This window comes from Pan paniscus, chromosome 17, assembly GCF_029289425.2.
Source record: "Pan paniscus chromosome 17, NHGRI_mPanPan1-v2.0_pri, whole genome shotgun sequence".
Lineage (NCBI taxonomy): Eukaryota > Metazoa > Chordata > Mammalia > Primates > Hominidae > Pan > Pan paniscus.
This window is the reverse complement of record NC_073266.2, coordinates 36,541,576-36,550,864: the sequence shown is the minus strand read 5'-3', so window position 1 is coordinate 36,550,864 and position 9,289 is coordinate 36,541,576. Positions and strand designations below refer to the sequence as shown.

At 40.2% G+C, this 9,289-nt stretch overlaps 1 pseudogene; it reads right to left on the bottom strand.

The window, feature by feature from the left end:
* Nucleotides 1-3,130: 3,130 nt before the first annotated feature.
* On the bottom strand, nt 3,131-5,860 carry LOC100995640 (axin interactor, dorsalization-associated protein-like; annotated as a pseudogene).
* Nucleotides 5,861-9,289: the final 3,429 nt, after the last annotated feature.

The window sequence follows — 9,289 nt, the reverse complement described above, 5'->3', positions numbered from 1 at the left end:
TTCATTTCCCAGGTCATTATCACAAATCTCCTGCAAATTAGACTTTCTAATGCCTCTCTCAGGTAGAAAATCCAACTGTCTTTATTTAGTCAAGATGGAAGCAGCGAAAATTGATCTTTGCTTAAATATATTATAACAAATCCTGTTCCTTTACACATTATGGAATCTGCTTTATAGAAACCTCTACCGGAAATGTAAATGTCCCTAGTCATACATAATTTCGTTCTTTCAATATTTTTCTAAGGTAAAAATGAATACAACTGTAAGTCACAGTGACATTCATTAAAAAAAATCTCCCACTCATTGCTATAAAAAATCATCCCTAAGTAGCTTCTACCTTGAAAACTAACATAGGTTCAAATAGTTTACTTTAAAAGGTCTAGCAAGTGTGGTGGTAACATTTTAAAACCTATCTTTTGTTATTAACAGAAGTTGCTTTTATTTTCTAATTGTACCTGTGGTCTGACATTTCCTCTGCACCCATTTCGAGAACTTCTAAACAAAAAAAGAAATCTATGAGCTGACCCCAAGGAGATTGCTGACCAAATCTGCCTGTCACCAGTGACAGTTACAGGTCACTTGGATTTTACAAAAGCGACAAAAAGTAATTTGTTAACATTTCTGGGTTAGGGTTAATTTATGAAAACATTAACCACTTCTTACAATTTCATTTTTCCTCAAGCTTTTTTCTTTTTAAGACTCTTCTCGCTCTGAGTAGCTGCGATTATAGGAGCCCACTACCATGTCCGGCTAATTTGTATTTTTAGTAGAGATGGGGTTTCACCATGTTGGCCAGGCTGGTCTCAAACTCCTGACCTCATGTGATCTGCCCACCTCGGCCTCCCAAAGTGCTGGGATTACAGGCATGAACCACCATGCCCAGCCCATTTTTCCTCAAGCTTTTGATTCCAAAATCTCTGTGAAAACTGCTTAGGCAAAGTGTGCTGTCAATAAAGTCTGCTTTTCTTGTGTTGGTCCCCTCTTTCTCATTCTGTTTCTCTCACCTAGTTGTGCCTCCTGGCCTCTCCTGCTCATCACCCCCAAACTCCTTCTGTTCTCACATTCTGACTGGGCCTCACAATGTTTTCAAAATCTTTGATTGCAGTCTTCTTTCATATTTAGTTGGAAATAATGAAACAACTCTTTATTAATGACTTCAGACATCAGTTCAATTGGTGTCTCCTGAATCCCCTGATATCATAATGCGGCAGTTGATCTGAACTGGGGATTCCTCAAACAGTTTGGCAATTCTGGTTTTCTCAATAAATAAACCACAGATGTCCTTGGACACCAACTGGCAAAGCAGGTCTTTGTACTGGGTCCTTTGTACTATTTGAGAAATGAACAAACCTAGTTACTAAGGCTAGAATCTAAGCTAAATATTCAAACTAAAACTTGTAGAGTAACAACTTAAAGAATAAAACAGAATGGAATGTGGATGGAAATGGATTTCAAGTAAAAGGAAAGAAAAAAGGAAAAGGAGGAAAGACAAAACTATAAATCCAGACCAAAAAATAAAGTTAAAAATATAGGGCAGAATTGAAAGTGAATAGATCACAATCTAAATTTGTAAATTTGTAATCAATTGTAAATGTGTAAATGGACTCTCCCATTAAAAGGCACTCTGGGCAACAGATGCAGCTTTATGTGGTTCACAGGTGTTATTGTTTGGCTGTCTCCCCACCCAAATCTCATCTTGAATTGTACTCCCATAATTCCCACATGTTGTGGGAGGGGCCTGGTGGGAGATAATTTGAATCATGATGGCTGCTTCCCCCATATCATTCTTATGGTAGGGAATAAGTCTCACAAGATCTGATGGCTTTATCAGGGGTTTCCACTTTTGCGTCTTTCTCATCTTATCTTGCTACTGCCATGTAAGTAACGCCATGATTCTGAGGCCTCCCCAGCCATGTGAAACTGGTAAGTCCAATTAAACCTCTTTTTCTTCCCAGTCTTGTCTATGTCTTTATCAGCAGCATGAAAACGGACTAATACAGTAAATTGGTACCCGTAGAGTGGGGCATTGCTGAAAAGATACCTGAAAATGTGGAAGCGACTTTGGAACTGGGTATCAGGCAGAGGTTGGAAGAGTTCAGAGGGCTCAGAAGAAGACAGGAAAATGTAGAAAAGTTTGGAACCTCCTAGAGACTTGTTGAATGACTTTGATAAAAATGCTGATAGTGATATAAACAATAAGGTCCAGGCTGAGGTGGTCTCAGATGGAGATGAGGAACTTGTTGGGAACTGGAGAAAAGGTGACTCTTGTTACATTTTAGCGAAGAGACTGGTGGCATTTTGCCCTACCCTAGAGATTTGTGGAACTTTGAACTTGAGAGAGATAATGTAGGGTATCTGGTGGAAGAAATTTCTAAGCAACAAACCATTCAAAAGGTGACTTGGGTGCCATTAAAAGCATTCCATTTTAAAAGAGAAACAGAGCTTAAAAGTTCAGAAAATTCGCAGCCTGAACAATGCAGTAGAAAAGAAAAACCCATTTTTTAAGAAGAAATTCTAGCTGGCTGCAGAAATTCACATAAGTAACAAAGAGCCGAATGTTAATGCCAAAGACAATGGGGAAAATGTCTCCAGGGCATGTCATAGGTCTTCATGGCCACCCCTCCCATCACAGACCCAGAAGCCTAGGAAGAAAAAATGGTTTCATGGTCTGGGTCCAGGGTCCCCATGCTGTGTGCAGCCTAGGGACCTGGTGCCCTGCATCCCAGCTGCTCTAGCCATTGTTAAAAGGGGCCAAGGTACAGCTCGGCCCATGGTTTCAAAGGGTTCAAGCCCCAACCCTTGGCAGCTTCCACGTGGTGTTGAACTTGAGGGTGCACAGAAGTCAAGAATTGAGGTTTGGGGACCTTTACCTAGATTTCAGAAGATTTATGGAAACTCTGGCCTACTGGCATGGGTACAGCATGCTTCCTACCTGCTGAGGATGAATGTGATACACAGAGCTTTGATGGTTTCTAATGAGTAGTAAAATTCACAAAAGTTTCAAGTTATTCATGTCAGGATCATTCCTTGTGCAAAGTTTGATGTATTAATAAATGAAGATCAAATGGTTTCTTGGTCTGTAATTGCAATTTCATTTTTTAAAGTCAGTAGGTTTTTTTGTACAGTTCTATTACAAGCGGCCAAGGTTTAATTTCATCCATCTCCATGAAGTGCTGATAAACATTTTTGTAGGCTTGTAGTCTTTGAATTTAAGGAAGAGAGCCTCACCTTTGGTTAATTTTTTAATATACTTCTGTAGCTCAATGTTCACATTAAAATGAACATATGTATCTTCTTTTCTTAAAGCCACAGGAGTATCTTGCACAGTACTTAAATCTATGTCATTCAGCTCCTTGATACTAACTGTAATATAGCATATTTCAGGCAAATTTTCTCAATTCTAGTAGTGAGTAACACCACTCCTGATTCTGACAACAACTTTGGTAATAAAGTAGTGGTATGTGCTGCTTAGCATATTTCAGACCAATGTTCTCAGTTCTAGTAGTGAGTAACACCACTCTTGGTTCTGATAGCAACTTTGGTAATAAAGTCATGATATGGTTTGGCTCTGTGTCCCCACTCAAATCTCATCTTGAATTGTACTCCCATAATTCCCACATGTTGTGGGAGGGACCCGGTGGGAGATAATTGAATCATGGAGGTGGTTTCCCCCATACTGTTCTCGTGATAGTGTATAACTCTCACGAGATTTGATGATTTTATCAGGGGTTTCTGCTTTTGCATCTTCCTCATTCTCTCTTCGGCTGCTGCCATCTGTGTAAGATGGGACTTACTCCTTCTTGCCTTCCGCCATGATTGTGAGGCTTCCTCAGCCACGTGGAACTGTAAGTCCAATTAAGCCTCTTTCTTTTGTAAATTGCCCAGTCTCAGGTATGTCTTTATCAGCAGTGTGAAAACAGACTAATACAAGTAGTAACGTACCAGGAACTCTAGCGGGAAAAGAATCGGTAGACCCTGCTCCAGCACCACCCTGTTCTTCATCTTCTTCAAATTCCAAATACTGTTTTTCATCAGGTACTAAAGTTCTTTTTAAGGGGACAGGCTGAACGTCAAATGGAAATTCTTTATTATATGTAAAAATATTCTTTAGGATTAGTTACAGTTTCTTCAGATCTTCCGATTTCAGTTCTTCTTGAAACTGTGTGGAATGTAAAGCTGCACTTCACAATTCCAAGCATGTTGCAACATTGCCTGTGGGTTTCTTTTGTTCTTCTGTGAATTCTCCTGTTGAACTTGGGCCTCTTTTTGTAGAAGTCTTGCTAATATCAGATACTCATCCATCACTTCCACCAGCTAGCTCCAAGAGTCAAAGCTGGTGCCTCTCCTAAAACTGGCTCCCCAGTGCTGTAGTAGACTCTGGGTCACGAAGGTGACCACTCTTTACCCTGTCCCCTTCTGTTCCTACTCCAGCGGGCTTTCAGGCACCATCCTGGCTGGGCCTGACACCAGTATTGACAGGGCCAGGAGGAACCACTACAGCAAACTCTGCCACCTTCCAAGGAGCCACGCAAGCTTATTCGCAACCACTCTTCTCTTTTTTTCCTCTCTCTCTTTCTTTCTTTTTAGTGTGATTGTGGTATTTATTTGCAGTATAGTAGGTTCATTTGTTTCACACTGCTTTCAGTTTTTGATTGTTCCTCCTTCCCATGCTTACTGATTAATCTTACATTTCTAATATGTAGGATAAATACTTTAAAAGCCAAAACTGTACAAAAGGAGGAAGGGCTTCAAGATGGCTGACTAGAGGCATCTGGTACTGCCACCTCCACACAGAAGAACCAACATAGTGAGTAGTTATCCGCTTTGAATAGACCATCTGAGAGAACACTGGAATTCAACAGAGATGTGACAAGAAATGCTTAAAGCAAGGAAGAAGGAATTGAGGCAGCCTGCTGGGCTGGATCAACTGGGAGCCTGGAGGGGCTCCTCAATGTAGGAAGAGTAAGTGTGAGATCCCAGCAGTCCACGTTCTCACCACAGGCTCCTGCAATCCTAGCCACAGGGAAGCCCCTCCACCCAGAGACTAACATAGGGCACAGCCTGGAGGTCGCAGGACAGCATTGCCCCAGAGAGGGCTCTCATGCTGGATACAACCCCATCCCTAATAGCACAGTGCATACAGAGAGTCCAGTTCCCACCAAAGGGCATCATGCCTGGGGGCTCAACAGCCCTGCCCCCACACATCCTCCACACATCAACATTCCCTGCCCGCAGCCCCTGCTGTGACTGGCTGGTGCTGTTGCAGCCAGGGCTGAAGCGTGAGCCATTCCAAAGACCCTACTGACCCCACTGCCCCCAGCAGTGAAGATGCCATGCATTTTCACATGTCCTGAGGACAAATTCCCCTGCCCACAAGAGACGCTACAAGAGCCAGGGCCAAAGTGTGAGCTCCCCAGCTGCCTGCTTAGGGCTGCTGCCACTGAAAACAACCCCACCCCCCTGAGTAGCAGGGCTGCAGCACAGCTGCTGCTGCCTCCACCCCTGCATTTCACCTTGGTCCTAGGGATCACCCTGCCCCTGCCTATCAGAGCCCCTGCATGCACCACTGAGGGCCCTAAGGTCAGGTCTGCCTGGCCAGCTCAGCCCCTCCAGTGCCAGAGCATGCTGTCCCATCTGGGAACCTAGGGGCCACGCAGTGCTCAGTTGAGTCCACCACTGGTGTCACCTGTGCACTCCTGTCAGGGGCCTGAGGTCAGGCCCACCCAACCTGCTACTGCCACCACAGCTGGCACCCACTGCCTGTGATCTGGGAACTGGCTCTCAGCCCATCACAGCCAACACCAGCACCAGTGTGGACAGCGTGGGAGCCAGAGGTTTGTTCAGCCTCTGCTACTGCCATCACCCACACCACACCCACTGTCCAAGGCCTTGAGAACCTGCCCACTGCTGCCACTGCTGGCACAGGAGCAGGACACCAGGAGGCCCAAGAACCAGCCCACCTGAACCAGCTAATGCCGGGGCCAGAGTGTGCTGCCCTGGGGCCCAAGGGCAGGCTCCCTCAGTCTGCCACTGCAAACACAGGCCCTGGGACAGGACCACTTGATATCCCTGTACTCAGCAAAACTTTACCACGGCCTATCTAATAACAGGAATTGGGACCTGAAAAGACAGCAGTACTAAATTCTGAATTGATCCTTTCAAATATTTTGATGTGTTGACTTTCCACAGAACAGGGAGACATTACGTGTATTCACTAGCAGTGAAGCAATAAGAAAAGTGACTAAACTCATAATAAAAGGCCCAAATGAAAGCTTTTCTGTAAGAAAAAATTAGACTAGTGTTATTTCCAGTGTTACCACATACCCTAAATGCAAACAAACTATCTTGAAATAGAAAGGATAAGAAGAGAATCAATGAAAAGGGCAAATGCTGAGCTTTGTTTTTCAAATATCTGAAAAGCTGTTGAGTTTTTCAATTTTACATACAAGTGTGTTGTAAAAACGTGCAGCCTGATTAGCAAGCAATAAAACTATCTTGCCAAGTAGTTTTAAAGGTCTAGCTCTTTAGTAATTTAAGAAGAATCTGCATCAAGCTAGAAGACACTGCTTCTTCAAATAAATTACACACAATCTTTTAAGTTTGGGTTTTATAGCTTTAATTGAATGTTTGCACCACTTATAATGTCACAGTGTTTAAGATTTAACTTAACAATTGCCATCTGAAACTTCTCACGTTATCCTGTAAGTCTTCTAACAAGGTTCAAGTGTGTGTGTGTGTGTGTGTGTGTGCACATTTTTCTAGATTTTTATTTTAGCAAGTCACAACAGAACACTATTTTCTGGTTTTAACTTTGATGCAATGACATTAATTATTTATTCTGCAATTATGGAGCACTGGATACATACTAGACATCATATTTGTCACTCGTGTACTAAGATAAATAGGTCGCCATCTTGCACTCGTAAAATTTACAAGGTAACGAGGGATACAGATAGTTTGCTAAGAATAAGTTTTCCTACATTGATCTAAATAGCTATCAAACCCATTTTTATCAAGTATCTTAGTTTTTAGAGTTAAACGGGTCCTCAAAACTCATTCTTTCATCTTTTAAAAAAAAGGAAAACTAGGTTGAAGCAGATTATAATTTGCCCAAGTGTCCTTATTACCCCAGAACTGGAAATAAATATCCACCTTCAAGTCTAAAGCTTTTTCTGTTGATAAAATCTTAGAGGCACACTATTTATCATACGGAACCAAACATTAAATGGTTTTTGGTTAGCAGCAAAGCCAACTCCTGAGAATGATTATCTCATTTTTATATAAAATATGACATTAAATAAACATGAACAAAATTAATATTACTACATAATTTTGATTTAATATAATTTTATCATTTTTGTATTTACTAATTCACTAAAATACATTAAAATAGTTTTTAAGTAATTTATTCTATATGGGTTTTACCTTAATTATATATATTTGTACTTAATTAATTTGTTTTATACCTCCCAAAAAATGGTTAAAAAAAAAGACACATGTGAAGGTTATATCACGCATTTAGATAAAGAGTAGAAAAGTAGTGAAACTCAAATGTGCTTACATTTGTATCAATAATTATAAAAATATTTAACCTGCAGCACAGAAGTTAAGGATATGTTACCTGTTTTAAAGATTAGAGCTTCAAAAATGGGCTCATATCATATTACAGAGCTTTTTTTCCCACTTGATATATTGAATACTACTACTAAATATAGTTCTTTTGTTTCTATGGTTTTTATGACGAGAGCTTGTGTATTGAGAGTTTGGTATTTTTGTTTCAATCTATAGCTGTTAAAAGCCACAGAATATGTAGTACCAAGGGAAATCGCAGGAGACAAAAGCTTCTTGATCAATATAAAATGACTACCAGCCTAGACCATCCAGGCCATCAGTGAATAGTTTTAATGAAGTGAATATCTAGCAAAATGATACTTTACTTTTAATATCACCACCTATTTGAAATATATTTGTATTTATTTGTCTACGTCCAAAGAAAGAACTAACAGAGAAGACCTGAATTTAGTTTCCCAAGTAGAGGTTAAATTATTCTTTTAGTAGCAAAGCACAGTCCAGCATCAATTATAGAAAAAATTCTTTCCTACATAAAAAATGCTCACAGATGTAAAAATATGAAACTAATGTTGTTTCCTCTCTTTCCTGAACAGAACAATACACTTAAAAAATATAAAGCTCATGATTCACATGAAGCATTTTCTAGTGCTGGACAGCAAGTTGGACGGCACCTAATGTCAGGAATTCATTGATTCCTTAGGAAGTACTCTCTGTTATAGTCAATAATAGTATCAAAAATTGAAGGTCTAAAAATTTTTCATTCTTTACTCGCCAGTAACTACTTACTGCATACCCATCTATATGCCAGGCACATTTCCTTTATAGTGAATGTAGGCACTATTCGCTTAATACTGAATATAAGGAAATTGAGACTAACTCCAGAGTGGTTAAATGAATTCTTTAAGGAGATAAAGCAAGTAAGTGACAAAAAGATGTTCTTTCTAACTCTGAAATCTGATGTCTTTCCTTATGTTTGTTTGCCCAGGCAATTTGAGTTGGTAATCCATTTCACTATTGTATGACAAGGAAATCGGTTCTAGGCCTGTCTCCGCCACTATCCAGCTGGGTGACATTAGGGCTGATTACTTAACCTCTTTGAGCCTTAGTTTCCACATTTATTCTGAATCATATAGGTAGATCTCAGAAAAAGTCAATTTAACAGAGATTATAGGAAGGCAATTTTTAATTAATGTAACATGTCATTTAAATGTGTAAAGAGAATTTATCATCATGTTCATAGAATATATGTGATTATTTTCAGACTATTATTTTATAAACCATTTAGAAAGAAAAAAAGGTCACCATTAAACTAAACTATGACCAAGTCATTTTCTTTCTGTGATATAAATTCCTTGATGAGTACAAAGAAAAAGGTGTCACCATTAAACTAAACTATGACCAAGTCACTTTCTTTCTTTGATATAAATTCCTTGATGAGTAGCAACATGATATGGAGCACCACCAAGATTGCGGGTAGGGCATTCTGTGAGTTCACAGGTGGTGGTGCAGGCAGGGAAGGCAAATTCATATACAGAATACCTGTTCATCCCAGTGAGGACAAGTCAGCCTGCTTCATAATGTGAAAGGTCAATGTATTCAGCTACCTACAGGTGGCTGGCTGGTCCCACAAGCAGTACTGCCATCTTAGGGGCTCAATGTTAGTATCTGTTTTGGCAGATTAGACACTCAGCAGTAACAACAGCCAAATCAGACAACA